This window comes from Pinus tabuliformis, chromosome 3_2, assembly GCF_031772625.1.
Source record: "Pinus tabuliformis cultivar Carrire ecotype Pingquan chromosome 3_2, CPIR1, whole genome shotgun sequence".
Classification (NCBI taxonomy): Eukaryota; Viridiplantae; Streptophyta; class Pinopsida; order Pinales; family Pinaceae; genus Pinus; species Pinus tabuliformis.
In genome coordinates, this window is record NC_142302.1 from 1124288498 (window position 1) to 1124303976 (window position 15479).

Here is a 15479-nt window from a genome sequence, read left to right on the forward strand (position 1 = left end):
ACAATAGGAGCATCTCTAGGACAAAAAGAAAATCAGTTTAACTATGCCATCTATTTCATAAGCAAAAATTTAACTCCGATAGAATTAAACTACACAGTAACTGAAAAAGAAATGCTAGTTGTTGTCCATGCAGTCAATAAATTTAGGCATTATATAACAGGTTATCAAGTATTTGTCCATACATATCATTCAACCATTAAATATCTAATGAACAAAACAATTACTAATGGCAGAATTACTAGATGGCTGTTATTAATGCAAGAATTTAATATCACTATTTTAGATCGACCAGGGAGAGATAACCAAGTAGTAGACTTTCTATCAAGACTTCATTCTTTTGATGATCTTATACTTGTGTCAGATAACTTCCCTGATGAGCATATATTTTCTATAACAAGTAAAACCCCATGGTTTGCAGATATAGCTAATTATATATCATCTGGAATATTACCATCACATTTCACTAGCAAGCAGAAAAAGAAAATAATTAGAGACAGTGCAAGATACACTTGGATTAATGGAGATCTTTTCTATACAGGACCTGATCTTATAATTAGGAAATGTATAAGAGAAGATGAAATCATTGATATTTTAAAAGCATGTCATGACGAACCATGTGGTGGTCATTTTGCAGGGAAGAGGACAACATACAAGGTCTTAAATCAAGGCTACTATTGGCCATCACTATTCAGAGATTCAAAAACTTATGCTAAAAGATGTGATAGCTACCAAAGAATAGGTAGACCTGTAGTTTCAGATGAAATTCCATTGAATTTGCAAGTACTCATAGAGCCATTTGAACAATGGGCTCTTGACTTTGTGGGTCCTATCAACCCACCATCAAATGGTAAGAAGTACATCCTAGTATGTACTGACTATGTAACAAAATGGGCAGAGGCAAAAGCAATGAGAAAAGCAACAGAAACTGCAGTAGTTACTTTTCTTTATCAAGAAATATTTGTAAGATATGGAGTTCCAAGGCAGATTGTCACAAATCAAGGTACACAGTTCACCTCCAAGCTTGTTTGAGACCTGATAGAGAAATACAAGATTAAGCATAGAAAATCAACTCCATACCACCCATAGGAAAATGGAAAAGTTGAATCAACAAATAAAGTACTTGAGAACGTTATGACAAAGACAGTGAACATGCACAAAAAGGATTGGTCAGAGAAGCTGAATAAAGCACTATGGGCTTATAGGACAACATGGAAAAATACTACTGGATTTAGCCCCTATCAGCTTGTTTATGGAAAATAAATCTTGTTTCCAATTCAATTTGAGATCTCTACATATAAACTTGCAACAAAATTGGGATTGGACCTGACAGAAGCACGACCACAGAGGATCTGCAACTCAATGAACTAGATGATATCAGAAAACAAGCTATGGAACATACATCTCTAGTTCAACAACAGAGAAAAAAATGGCATGACACATTCATTAAAAACAAAATATTTCATAAAGGAGACTGGGCACTACTTTTTGACTCTAAGTTCAAAGATTTCAAAGAAAAATTTACTACTCATTGGCTTAGTCCATATGAAATAGAAGAAATCTTTGACAATGTAGTAGTAAGGATAAAGATAATTGATGAAGCAAAAAATTCTTTTCTGGTTAATGGCCATAGACTAAAATTTTATCATAAGTCTATAAAAAGAGAAGAATTTTTAAATATAGTTTCAGAAGACAATGATATAGAAGTATTGGAAAAGCATTACAATATGCCTTCCCTACTTCTAGAAAAAAAGAAGTTAAAAAATAATAAAAGGGTTTGGTTGTGAAAATCCAGGATACTGGCACAATAAAAACTCGAATTCATATCGGAAAACCAACATGTTTGGCCAATATGAATTCTTTTTCATGTTTTTCTTTCCATTTTTGTTTTCACAAGATCATTCTCCAAAACTTAAAAGACTTAAGGACAAGTATGAAGATAAGCAAGGGGGGGAAGATTCACAATAAATCAACAAACCATGCAATGGTTTGATATCAAGTAGTTGTTTATTAGAAGGGACCTGAAACATTCTTATGAACAAGTATCACAAGTGACCTGGAATAAATATCATCAACAAGTATCAGAAGGGACCTGAAAACATCATCATTAACATATATAGAAGGGACATGAAACAAATTAACATCAAATGGACCTGAAGCAACTACAAATATCTATCCACAATCCAGTATTGGCAAGAATTCATTTTGAAAAGTCAAGTGATGACAAAAGAGTAATGAGCTATCAAAGGAAAGTACTGTGAGTTTAGATTTCTTTTAAAACCTTTGATTTTTTTTTTTTATAGAATTGTTAAAACTAATTTAACTTGGATATGCATCCTACTACATTTCATCATAGTCCTACATTAACCCCATATACTCCTTCATTCATATTATATTTATCCTAACTACATCACCACATAAAACATTACATTCATTATCCTACCCTACATTTCATTATAGTCCTACATTAACCCCATATACTCCATTATCCTTCAACATAAACATAAGCATTTTTGATAAAAAATTGAGGCTCAAAATTTTTGCTCATAAGGAATTTTTGCTTACCTACAAAAACAAAAAGGGTTAGCATTATTATAAAAATATTTGATTTAAAATGACCTAAAACTATGGTCATTTTTAAATCAACTACATACAATTGCAAACATGCGGAATATGATTACAAACTATAGTGGACAAACAAATAAATGAACGAAACTATGATTGAAGAATGAACATAGTAGAACGTGGGTAGTGCAAGTATTATCGTGATAAGATAGACATACAAATCCATTCATGGAAGAGTGTACATGAAGTAGAGAACACAGTTAAGACTGTGACACGTAGGTAGCCACAAGAATGTAGGACAGAGTATGTGCTAGGAGCGGTAAAATGGTCAAAATACATTCAAACAAACAAAACTCTGTATCATGCTATCTTTCACCATTATAGCATAAATCGAGCTTTGTGTGATTCTATCTTCCACCATCATAGCAAAGAACTGAGCTCAGAAGGTGAGAGTAATGTTGTGCATTTACAGAATGTAAGGAGAAACCATCATAGAAGAAGAAAACGTGCAGAGAAAACACAAAAATTGAAGAGAAGTCTGCGTAAGACAAAGAAGCCAGAATAGAGAGGTTTGCAAAGCCTTGAATAGAGAAGGAAGCGCATAAGAAATAGGCAAGGAGATTAAAGAGTCTGTGGATAATTAAGGAAAGATATATTGGTTTTAACAAGAGATTGAATGCCGAGATTCTCTCTGTGCCAAGTTGACCATGCTTCCCAACAAACTCTAGAAATTCCGTAAGAGAAGAGGTGAGAGCCAAATTCCGGATTTATATCAGCAACTAAACGAATTTCAAGGGTAGTTAAGCTCAAGATGTTGGTTAATATGTGTCATTTTCTAAGGGAGAAAGACTTCAGTTTCTGATTTGAAAACTCTGCCACCATTAAACAGACCTTGCCACCTGTGTCATGAATAAATCTTCAAAGATGTTGAAAGGAGTTATAATTAAAATGACACTATTTAAGCACAAGAAAATGAGTTATTAACTCAAATACATTCACAGGTGTTCTTCCAGTTTAGGTATCCCAACTTGAATTCCCTCATGCATATTTGTGAAATTGCTATATTTGAAAAACACAGAGTCCTATTTTTCATATGCACAATGAGCATTTCTAGAAGGGATTTTCATAAAAAAAACTTGGGAAAACAGAGATTGAAGCACAAGTTTAGGAGCAGTAAAACATTGATAAGATGTTTTTGATATCTTTTACATAGTGAGCAATTTTTTTTGAAGAGCAATGGACTCCTTTTTGCAGTAGAATCAAGGAAATTGAAAAGGATTCAAGCAAGAGAATAATTTCATTTTTTTCCAAAGAACTTCAAAGATTAGGTAAGCTTATTTTCCATGATAATTATCCATGAATAAAAATTGCATGAATAAGAAGACAAAGGTATATATATACATGTATTTTTGTTTATGATGAGGATGTTAACTGTCCAAAGATACATTAATTGGTATACAGAGCACATGTCAACCAAAATTGAGCCAAATGAATTCAAGATAAAGAACTGGGGGAAATAGATGATAGAAAAATTGTATCAAGCAGGATTGATAGGGTTTCTTCATAAATTTAATGGGCATAGTGACAATATTACACAAGAATTCATAAATCATTATGAACAGGGACAAACAAAATTGGGTGACCTCTCCATACCACTAAACCCAACATTTCTTTCCCAAGCTCTAGATATTCCCTTAATAGGAGAAGAATACCACAAAGGATTACATTTCAAAGAGAAAGGTTTGACATTCTTCTTAGAAAAACAGAGAAAAGGATCCTTTAATAGAGAAAAAGGAATCCCAAGGGATTGGTTGAGTGAACCATGGCTAGAATTAGTATTGATCATCCAAAGATATTTTACACGTGACAACCGGTTTAGTGTAGTTTATCTTTACCACATTAGGCTACTTCAACACATAAAGGGAGAATCCAAGATTAATCTACCCTATTTCTTCTCAAGAAGCTTGATCAAAATGATAGAGGGTGTTAAAAATAAAACTGAAGTAAAAGAGGCACATATTTATCATCAAGGGCTCATTAAAATACTTGTAGAACATTCGGTGTTAGGAAACCAGCTCACAAAAAGATAGAAAAGATAGATCAATGCCTTAGAATTCAGCCTCTTCGAGGGGGCAACCTCCTTTACATTACACAGATGAACAATTCTTGGATGATACAAATGACTAAACTCCCTTCTATATATAGGAGTCTAAGGGGTCATCATATAATCAAGCCGACATAACAGTAATAACATAAGGGCACAAAAATAACAATAGTGGGTTTCTATGGGGCATACTAATAACAATATGGGGACAATAGGGGCACACCAATAACAATAAGGGATATAATGAAAATAGTAATGGGGGAATCACTAGTATTATAGGGGCCTAACATGCCCCTCTCCTTCCAAAAAGCGTTGTCCTCAATGCTTGAGTAGTTTTGGATGCTTCTATATAAAATTCTCATCCTCCCATGTGGAATCTTCAGCGGATAAGTTCTTCCACTTGATGAGATACTCTGAAATTGATCTATTTCCTAGCTGTCGAGTTCTGGTTTCTATGATTGCTTCCGGTTCCAATATGATTTTTCCTTCCTTGTCAAGTTCTAGCAATATTGTTTTAATTGGGAGATTGACACCTATAACCTTCTTTAAACATGAAACATGGAAAACTTGGTGCACTCGGGAAGCTGCAGGAAGCTCCAATTTGTATGCCATAGTACCAATCTTTTGCAACACCATGTACAGACCATAATATTTTGGTGATAATTTATTATCCTTCTTAGCTTGCTTGAGGGACATTTGTTTATACGGTTGTAGCCGTAGGAATACCCAGTCACCTACATCAAAACTTCTTTCACTGCAATGTTGATCTGCCTGTTGTTTCATTCTATTCTGCGCCAACGTGAGGTTATCCTTTAAGAGTTGGAGAACTTGTTGTTGATGCTCGATGTGATGTTCCACTGCTTGAACCTTATAATTTTCTCTTAAATATGATGTGATGGATGGTGGATGATATCCATAAAGTGCCATAAATGGGGTCATTTTTGCTGCAGTATGGAAGGAAGTGTAATACCACCATTTAGCCAGAGGCAACCATTTGACCCATTGTATTTGTTTATCAGATACAAAGTAACGAAGATATCCTTCCAAACATTTGTTTACTATCTCAGTTTTCCCATTAGATTGAGGATGATAAGATGAGCTATGAGCTAACTGAGTTCCAAGACAAGAAAATAATTCTGTCCAAAAATTTCTAGTGAAAATGGGATCTCTGTCGCTTACAATAATCTTTGGGTCTCCATGTAGATTTTGAATTGTTTCCATAAATGCAGTAGAAACTGTACTAGATTTAAATGGATGTGATAATGCAAAAAAGTGTGCATACTTGGTAAGTCTGTCAACTACCACCATGATGTCACTCTTTCCCTTGGACTTGGGTAAACCTGTGATAAAATCCATTGAAACCTCCTCCCAATGTTGGCTTGGAATGGATAAAGGTTGTAATATACCTGGGGTATTAATTGTTTCAACTTTATTTTGTTGGAAAACCAAAAATTCCCCCACAAACTTTTGAATATCCGATTTAAGGCCATCCCAAAAAAATTCCTTCTTAACCCTGTGGTAAGTTTTTAAAAATCCTGAGTGCCTCCTAAGGGAGAAGTGTGCAATTCCATAAGAATATTTTGTTTGAGTTGGGAATTCTTAATAGGTATAAGCGATCTTTGTACCATAACAAATCATTTTTCCAGCTAAATGTATCATCTGTACTGGGATCTTGTTGTAACTTTCGAATGAGTGGCCACACTTCTTCATCATTCTTCCATTCTTCCCTTGCTTCGTTTATCCAGTCTAGTTGGATAATAGAAATGGCGCACAACAATGCTTCCACATCCTCTTCCTTTCTTGAGAGTGCATCTGCCACAACATTTTGCTTCCCTTTTTTGTAGATGATTTCAAAGTCATAACCCAACACATTTGTGACCCATTTTTGTTGCTCTTCAGAGGATAATCTTTGTTCTAAAAATTATTTAAGACTATCATGATCCGTTTTTACCTTGAAGTGTCTTCCTATTAGGTAGGGTCGCCATTTCTTAAGTGCATGTAGTATTGCCAATATTTCCTTCTCATAAATAGCTTTCTGTAAATACTTTCCCTTGATTGGATGACTTTCGAAAGCAATGGGTCTTTCATCTTGCACTAAAACAGCACCAATTCCATTTCCTGAAGCATCACATTCCACGATAAAGGTTTTTGTGAAGTCGGGTGTAGTTAAGACTGGTGCTTGGCACATTGCCTCTTTAAGATTTTCGAAGGCCTTTGTTGCTTTTGGAGTCCATGAAAATGCATCTTTCTTCAATAATGTTGTTAGAGGTGTTGCTATTCTTCCATAATTCTTAACAAACTTGCGATGATACCTTATCAACCGAGAAATCCTCGCAGATTCTTTATGGATGTGGGGATTTTCCATTCCTTAATGGCTTTAATTTTGCTAGGGTCTACCTTAACACCTTCATGAGATACAATATGACCCAGATATTCCAACTCTTGCACTCCAAAGAAACATTTGGAGCTTTTTGCATATAATTGTTTCTCCTCCAATAGTTTGAGCACCCTGTCAACATGTTCAACATGATCCTTCCAAGACTTGCTGTAGATTAGTATATCATCAAAAAATACTAACACAAATTTTCTAAGGAAGGGTTTGAAAATGGAATTCATCAAACCTTGAAATGTAGAAGGTGCATTGGTAAGGCCAAAATGCATGACCAAAAATTCATAATGACCCTCATGAGTTCTAAATGTTGTTTTTGGAATGTCTTCAGTCTTCATTATGATTTTATGATATCCTGAATGAAGATCCAACTTGGTGAAGTAAATTGATCCATGCAATTCATCCAATAATTCATCAATGACAGGAATGGGAAATTTATCTTTAATAGTGAGCTTGTTGAGCTCCCTATAATCCGGACACATCCGCCATGATCCATCCTTCTTGTGCACAAATACGACTGGAGCAGAGAAAGAACTTTGAATACATTAAATTTCACTCTTTTGGGCATAGGGAGACCTTTGGGAGTCTCAAATACCTTGGAATTATTGTCCAAGACTTTTTGGAGATCTGGAGAAATAGATGATTTCGATGTGGGAACCTCTAGCGAACATAATTGTGCATGTACACCTTGTTGTTCCTTCTTTAGAAGCTTTTTCATACCATTAGAGCTGATTGTCTTTCTCGATTTCCCTACAATACCCCTTAACTCAACTTCCTTTCCTTCCGCACAAAATTTCATGAAAAGTTCTTGAAAATTAAAAGCTATTGTACCCAACGATTGTAGCCATTGGACTCCTAGTACAACATCAACACCACCTATTGGAATGGAAAGCATTGGGATATTCAATACATATTCTCCCATGGATAGCTTGATATTATGGCACTTTCTAGAGCAATTTATGGATAGCTTGATATTATGCAACCATCACTTGACACTCTGGTGCTGGATATAGGAAGCAATTCAATTCCTTTGCTATCTTACAATGAATAAAATTATGGGTACTTCCTGAATCAATCAACACTATTACCTTTTTCTTCTTGATATGTCCTTCTATCTTGATAGTTTGAGGATTGGTAATTCCAGCAAATGCATTACAAGATATGGTCGGATTCATTTCTTCTCTATCTAGGGTTTTTTACTGGAGTATATCCTCTTCTTTTGACATTCTTGTTCCTTTTCTTCCTCCTCTTCACAATCTATGTAGAATAATTTCTTCTCAGCACACTTATGACCTTTAGTGTATTTTCTATCAACTGTAACAAAGCCTTTTTGCTCTTTTTTATTCCGATTGTTGTGGTGTCAACCTTGTAGGTTGTGAAGGCTAGGGGCTACAACACTTCCATCTTTATAATTGTGAGTGGTAGGCTTCCTGGTTGCCATAATTTTTTCTTTCCATTCTTCTTTCTAACCTGAATGCCTTCTCCAATGAATCAGGTTCCCAAAGGCGAACCTCATGTTGGATATTATCCTTTAAAGTCCCTATGAACACATCAATCCTATGCTCCTGTGGAATATATTTTACCCTTATGTTCAAGTTTTTGAAGTCCTCAATGTGCTCCATCATTGAACCCTTTTGTTTGAGATTTATCAATTGGCTAATAAAGGTGTTGCTTTTTATATCCTCATTATGTGCTATCATTTCTTCCGTAAAAATTGCCCAAGTGACAATTTTTTTACGAGAGCAAAGCCATCGATACCATGCAAACTGATTTGGTTCCAAATATAAAGTTGCAATATGTACCTTTTGTGTGTTTTGCACATTATGGAGATCGAAAAATTGCTCCATCTGTAGTATCCATGTTCCGAGATCCTTGCCATCAAACTTCCTCATATCGATTTTTGGAACACGACGGGTATTCAATCCAACATTAGAGTCTATGAAATCATGATTAACATTTCTTTTGTTCTCATCATGAGTTTCCTTTACTCCCCTTTCACCATTAGTGACCATTTCTTGTAGCAACTTATTCAAATTTATCTTCAATTATTCCATCTTAGCGTCCATGCCATTCATCTTAGCATCCATGCCTTTCATCTTAGCTTCCATGTCATCCATCTTAGCTTCCATGCCATCCATCTTAGCTTCCATATTAACTTGCATGCCATTCATATTAGCTTCCACACCATTCATCTTGGCTTCATTTACCTTTAGTGATAGTGAAATTTGTTGTACTTGGTCTTGTAATTTTGATATATCATGTTGCATTTCTTCCTCTTCTTCATGAGTCATGCTAGATATTTCAGGTTGCTTACTAGGTGTTTCCATTTTCTTTCTTCGACACATCAATTAATGCTAATAGTTCTTCACTATTCCCTTTGAATTCCTTCAAACTAAATTTTCAAACCAATCTTATGCAAAATTTAATTTTTTTTTTTCACTTTGTAAGAGCTTGATATTGAATCTGTTGTATCTCTGTAACTGCGGATCTTGAATATCTGAAATATCATCCTACAGTAGCCCTTTGAGTCCTCTTTCTAACCCCACAAGTCTGATCAAGATTGGATTCTCCAAGGAAGAGTTATACCAAATCTCCCACAGTGACCTGATTATAAACTAGTTTAGTAGAGCGAAATTGTATGACGTGCCATGTGTCATTGTTTCGACCTTAGTACCTGAAACTAATATACAGAAAACAATAGGTCGTCCTCTTTTTGAAACTTCTTATGAAATTTTAATCTAATGCTCAAAACAAAAGTTATGACGATTTTCCCCAGGTCACCTGTTTGGAATGTAATTCGGGAGTCTGCAAAAACCCTAACTTCCTTAGTTCATATCTCCGCAAATATAGCGAGACAAGTTCTGAAATTTGGACCCGAAGTTTAGAATGATTTCAGCTCAAGTGGATGTTTTTTGTAGCTTCTGTAACGTCGTAGAAAAAAATTTATAGCGAAAATTCCACAATGACCTATTTGGATCAGTGAAACCCTAGAATCCAAAGCTCTAATACCAAATGTTAGGAAACTAGCTCACAAAAAGATAGAAAAGATAGATCAACGCCTTAGAATTCAGCCTCTTCGAGGGGGAAACCTCCTTTACATTACACAAATGAACAATTCTTGGATGATACAAATGACTAAACCTCCCTTCTATATATAGGAGTCTAAGGGGTCATAATATAATCAAGTCGACATAACAGTAATAACATAAGGGCACAAAAATAACAATAGTGGGTTTCTATGGGGCATACTAATAACAATATGGGGACAATAGGGGCACAATAATAACAATAAGGGATACAATGACAATAGTAATGGGGGAATCGCTAGTATTATAGGGGCCTAACATTCAATGAGAAGCAAGAGATTGATTTGGATTTTTTTTTTGGTTCAACATCATATTGAGCAAACAACAGAGGAAAAATTTGAACAAATGCATGTTACTAGGAGAATCATGAACTCTCCTATGTATCTTAGGACTCGATCTAAGAAGAAAAAAGATAGTGGAATGATTGAGAAAGAAAGATCCTTCCTATCTGTTCCCAGAAAGCCTAGGAAGAAAATGCAAGAAGAGCCAAGTGAGAAAGAAAAATACCAAGAGGTAGAAATTGTTGAACCTCCAACAACATCAAAGCAAGTTAACGAGATATTGCAAAGAATGGAAATGGAAGTTCAAGAAGAGCCTTTGGGAAAGGATTACTACTTTGAGCATGAATGGATAGGAGCCAATTCATCACATTCATTTTCCAAGGAGACTGTAGGAGAAGAAAGAAATCTACATCAAGAAGAACACCTCAAGAAGATAGAAGAGTTGACAAGGGAGTTGGAAGTCAACAAAATTTTGGAAATGAATTTGAAGAAAGAGAATAAGATGTACAAACAAAACAATATAAATCTAATCAAAGAAAATGAAAAATTGAACAAGAAAATTGATAAGCTTGAAACAAAGAACGTCTCGATCTCTAAACAAGCTCACAGGTGGCTCAATGAAAAGAACACATGGAAATACAAATATGAGAGACAGAAGGTGATGGCTACCATCTACAAGGAAGGAAAATATGAAGGTATTGATTGTATTCTATAGGAAGAAAAACAAGAGACTTCAGGATCAGGGACAGTGGGTACATCAACACTTAGAAGATCAAAGAGAAGAAAGCAAGCATGAGGACATGCTAGAAGATCAGCAAGGGGGGATGTTGGCCCTAAATTTTGGTCAATTTTGTTTATTAAAAATCCACTTAATTTCCATCATATTCCACCTTACATCATCCATATATGCCTTATTTTGACCTTATTATGCATATTCAGGTAAATAAATTATGTTTTTCAATTTTTAGAAATTTTTGTAAAAATTGGGTTTTAAAATAAATTTTAGACTGCATTAAAAATTCTCGTAATAGCTCCATTAAAGTGATATACGCAGGACACCTAGGCACGAGATGAATACATATTTGGAAATCTTATGAACCACGGATGGATGAACAAATATTGGCTTGGTCAAAATGAGAAAATACAAGCCCGATCAATGTTAGTCAAACTTGATCTGTCACCTAAAAATCCCTATTAAAAAGGCAAAGTTTTAGGATTTTTTGGAATTTTTCCTGATTTCTTGTAACTAATGGATGGCTTCGATCTAGTGAAGTGGGATAACATTAATGATGGTTGTTTCAGAATTTTTAGCTTATATTGTTATTATTTTTCCTATTTAAAGAGAGATATTCATAGTTAGAGTACGTAGAAAAACTTAAAAATTATTATTTTGAGATAATTGAAGACAGAGCTTCTGTTTCATGATTTATTTGTGCTTTCTGGAGTGAATGAGTTGCTGTAGCTGAGTATTTTAGCAGTGTACCAGCAAGGTTGGAGGGCCCTCATACCAAGCTAAGTACACTTTTTTGTATGATGTTCATATTTGTGCATATGCTAGTCTAATTCTCCATGTTTATTATATTCATTTGCTGTAAATATTTGTAAATATCTTTAATGTGAATTCATTTTATGGAATGCGTTAAGTAAATATTTCTTCCTTTTAGTTATTAGCTTGAATGTGGAAGGACAACCAGGTCTCCTAGAAAAGAGCCTCTTCTCCCTGAGCTAGGACTAAGATTGAACAATATTCACTTCTTTCAAGCTTTCTTAGATTAAATTCTTATGCTTTCATTACATTCTCTTATGCTTACTTAGATATTGGAAATGTCATTATAAAATTGTTGAGGGAGGAAAACTAGGTCTCTTTGAAAAGAGCCTCTTCCTTGTTTTTCTAAAATAGTCTAATTTCATTGACCAATAATGCATGCTTTTATGGAATAGATTTAGATATTTTTTTGCGGAAGTTGTGAAGAGTGATTTATATTTATAATATGTATTTCCATTCTCATCACTTCTTTCTATATTAGTCCTTATCTAAAAATCCATAAATTGTTCTTTGCTTCTAAGATTACCAGCTTGGATTGATAGTAAAATACATGTCTTAATTTACACAATAAATTGTGCTGACATATGAGTAGAGATACTCAAAGATTGTTTTTACCAAAAACCCCCACACCCTCAAGCAGTCAACATTCACCCTTTTTCGGTGACTGTCAGCTTCCCTCTTTGACTACAAGGGAGTTAGAAGACCCTCTAGGTGAGCAACCTGAAATATTTGAAGAACCTTTTGGGGAAGAAGAAGAACCCAATCCACATACCTAACTTATGGCTGAAAATAGGAACAATGAGGTTTTCCCTATCAGAGAGACTAGTGGAGAGGATAGAATGAAGAATATAAGCCCTACTTCCCTTCCACACTTCCATGGTTTAACCTCTGATGATCTTGATATCTTCATGTTTGAATATCTTGTTGTCTGTAGGACCTATGACTATGCCTATAATGACCAGAAGCTGAAATTATTCCCCTCTACCCTTAAGGATGTGGCCTTGTGCTAGTTTATGGGTCTTCTTGGGGGTAGCATCACTACTTGGCCTCAAATGCAACAAGAATTTAATGAAGAGTACAAGGACTATTGTAGGTACAAAGAAACCAAGGAAGAAATCTTTATAATGACTCTTGGACTTGATTAATCCTTAGAAGACTATGAGGAGATATTTCAACTCAGTTATAGGAGGGTCAGGTGCACCATGGATCCTGAATCACTCAACGTAGTTCTTCTCCGAGGGATCATGGAGGGCATGTTAGAGACCCTTAAAATGCTGTCTAGGGGAGATATCTATTATTTATCCTATGATGACATTAAAAATGTGTTCAAAAAGCACTCTAGGGATACTAGAAAGAAGGGTAGGGTTAGTCAAGCTTGGCCAGTTCCTTTCCTTCCACAACTTCCATCAAGAATGCGATTGGGAACATGTTGGAGGACTTTAAAAGTGAAATGTTGCATACCTTTTCTTTGCAAATGGATACCATGTATATCAAGAGGAAATAATAGGAAGCAAAGAGAGACCTAGCTATTTTCTACCCTAAATGCACTAGAAGATACCCCAGGAATAAATTCCCATTAAATGTCATAGAGGTCTGCTCAGTATATGAGGAAAACCATGCCAAGGGGTAGAAGGTGGCATTGAGAAACTCTTCTTTATAAATCAAAGGATGCCTCAAGGACCTTGGCCATACCAATAGGGCATGCAAGGTGTATCTTACTCTTATTACCATTCAAACCAGAATATAGCCTTGCCCCCCTGGTACTCTTCAACTCATCCATCATGGTCCACACCTCCTTCTTGGCCCTATGCTCCACCATATCATCCTCAAACTGTTAATCAACCATTTCAGCCATATGCTCCCTAACCTCCTCAATGGAACAACCCTTCATAAGGGTGGAGGCCTCAACTCAACCAACCTCCTGCTTTACTGCCTCCAACCCAATCTCAACCAAAAATCACTCATCCTACTCCACACAAGAAACCTCATATGCCTGCTCAACCTAATAAGAACCCGAATAATAAGCAGGAACATCCAGTCTATAGTGGAGAGACATCTTACCCTATCGATGCTGTGGAGATCCAAGAGATCAACCTTAGGTCTGGAAGAGTGTTTCCAGATAACCATCCACCATCTCCACCTGAAGAGCTGTAGGAGGAAAAGGAAAATATTACCCCTCAAGTAAATCCACCTCCTTTTCCTGAGAGATTGATCCACCCTAGCCAACACACCCCAGAAGAGGTTGTTGAACTTCTGGGAGAATTTGTGTGTTAAAATACCCCTTCTCTAGGCTATTAAGGATGTTCCCATTTATAATAAGCTTATCAAGGAGAAATGTTTCGCACCTTAGGAGAAGAAAAAGAGACACCCCCACCATCAATACTATTGGTCAATTATTTGATTTGATGACGGGGAGATTAATTTTTCCAAAATATTTATACCCTGGAAGTCCAGTAGTGGATGCACACATTGATGGCATCATTGTCCCTCATACCCTGATTGATCTTGGGGCTGCCATCAATGTGATGACTAAAGAAACCATGCTAAACCTAAACCTCCAAGGAGCTTTGAGAAATGCCACTACAATGTTGTAACTTGCAGATAGATCCACATTACCTCTTGAGGGAATTGTTGAGGATGTCATGGTATCCTTTGACTCTTGGTAGTATCCTACTAACTTCTTGGTTCTCTAGCCCAAAACCAAGTTCTATGGATATACTCTCATCTTGGGAAGGCCATGGTTAGCCACTGTTGATGCTTACATTAGTTATAGGGTTTGGAAGATTACCATTAAGAATGGACATTTGTCTAAACAATTGGTATTGTATCCTCCTGCTCAGCCATCCATTAAGCATGACTTACCCTTGTGGCTAGAAGAGGAGGAGGAAGATGAAGTGTATCATACAACATCCTACCCAATCTATACTCTAGATGTTGTTATAGGAGGGGGGGAAACTTGATGAAGATGACCTCATTGACCATATCCTTCGGAACCAACCCCCCAATACCATGCCTCTTGATGATCTAATGAAAGAATATGAGAGTAATCCTTGGATTGAGTTATACTTAGTTGACCCAAGTCCTGCACATGTCAAAGTTGTAGAATTTGGCCCATCTAGAACCTTGAAGATTAACCCCTTTCTCTTGGCCAAACAAGAAGAAAAATTGTGCAATTATGTGGAGAGAACACTTAGAAGCCTTTTCTTGGAAGTATAAAGAAATCAAAGAGGGATGAAAAAATCTTCTCCAACCTCAGAGGAGAATGAACCTAGCCCTTAAGGATATAGTAAAGGAAGAATTACAAAAGTTGGTGGATGCAAGGTTCATATACCCCATATTAGATAGAGAATGGGTGTCCCCTCTAGTCTTAGCCCTGAAGAAGAATGGGAAGTGGAGGATCTATGTGGATTACATAGAACTGAACAAGGAAAAAAAGAAAGACCATTTCCCTTTTCATTTCATTGACCAAGTTTTAGATGGTCTTGCAAGGAAGAAGTTCATCTCTTTCTTG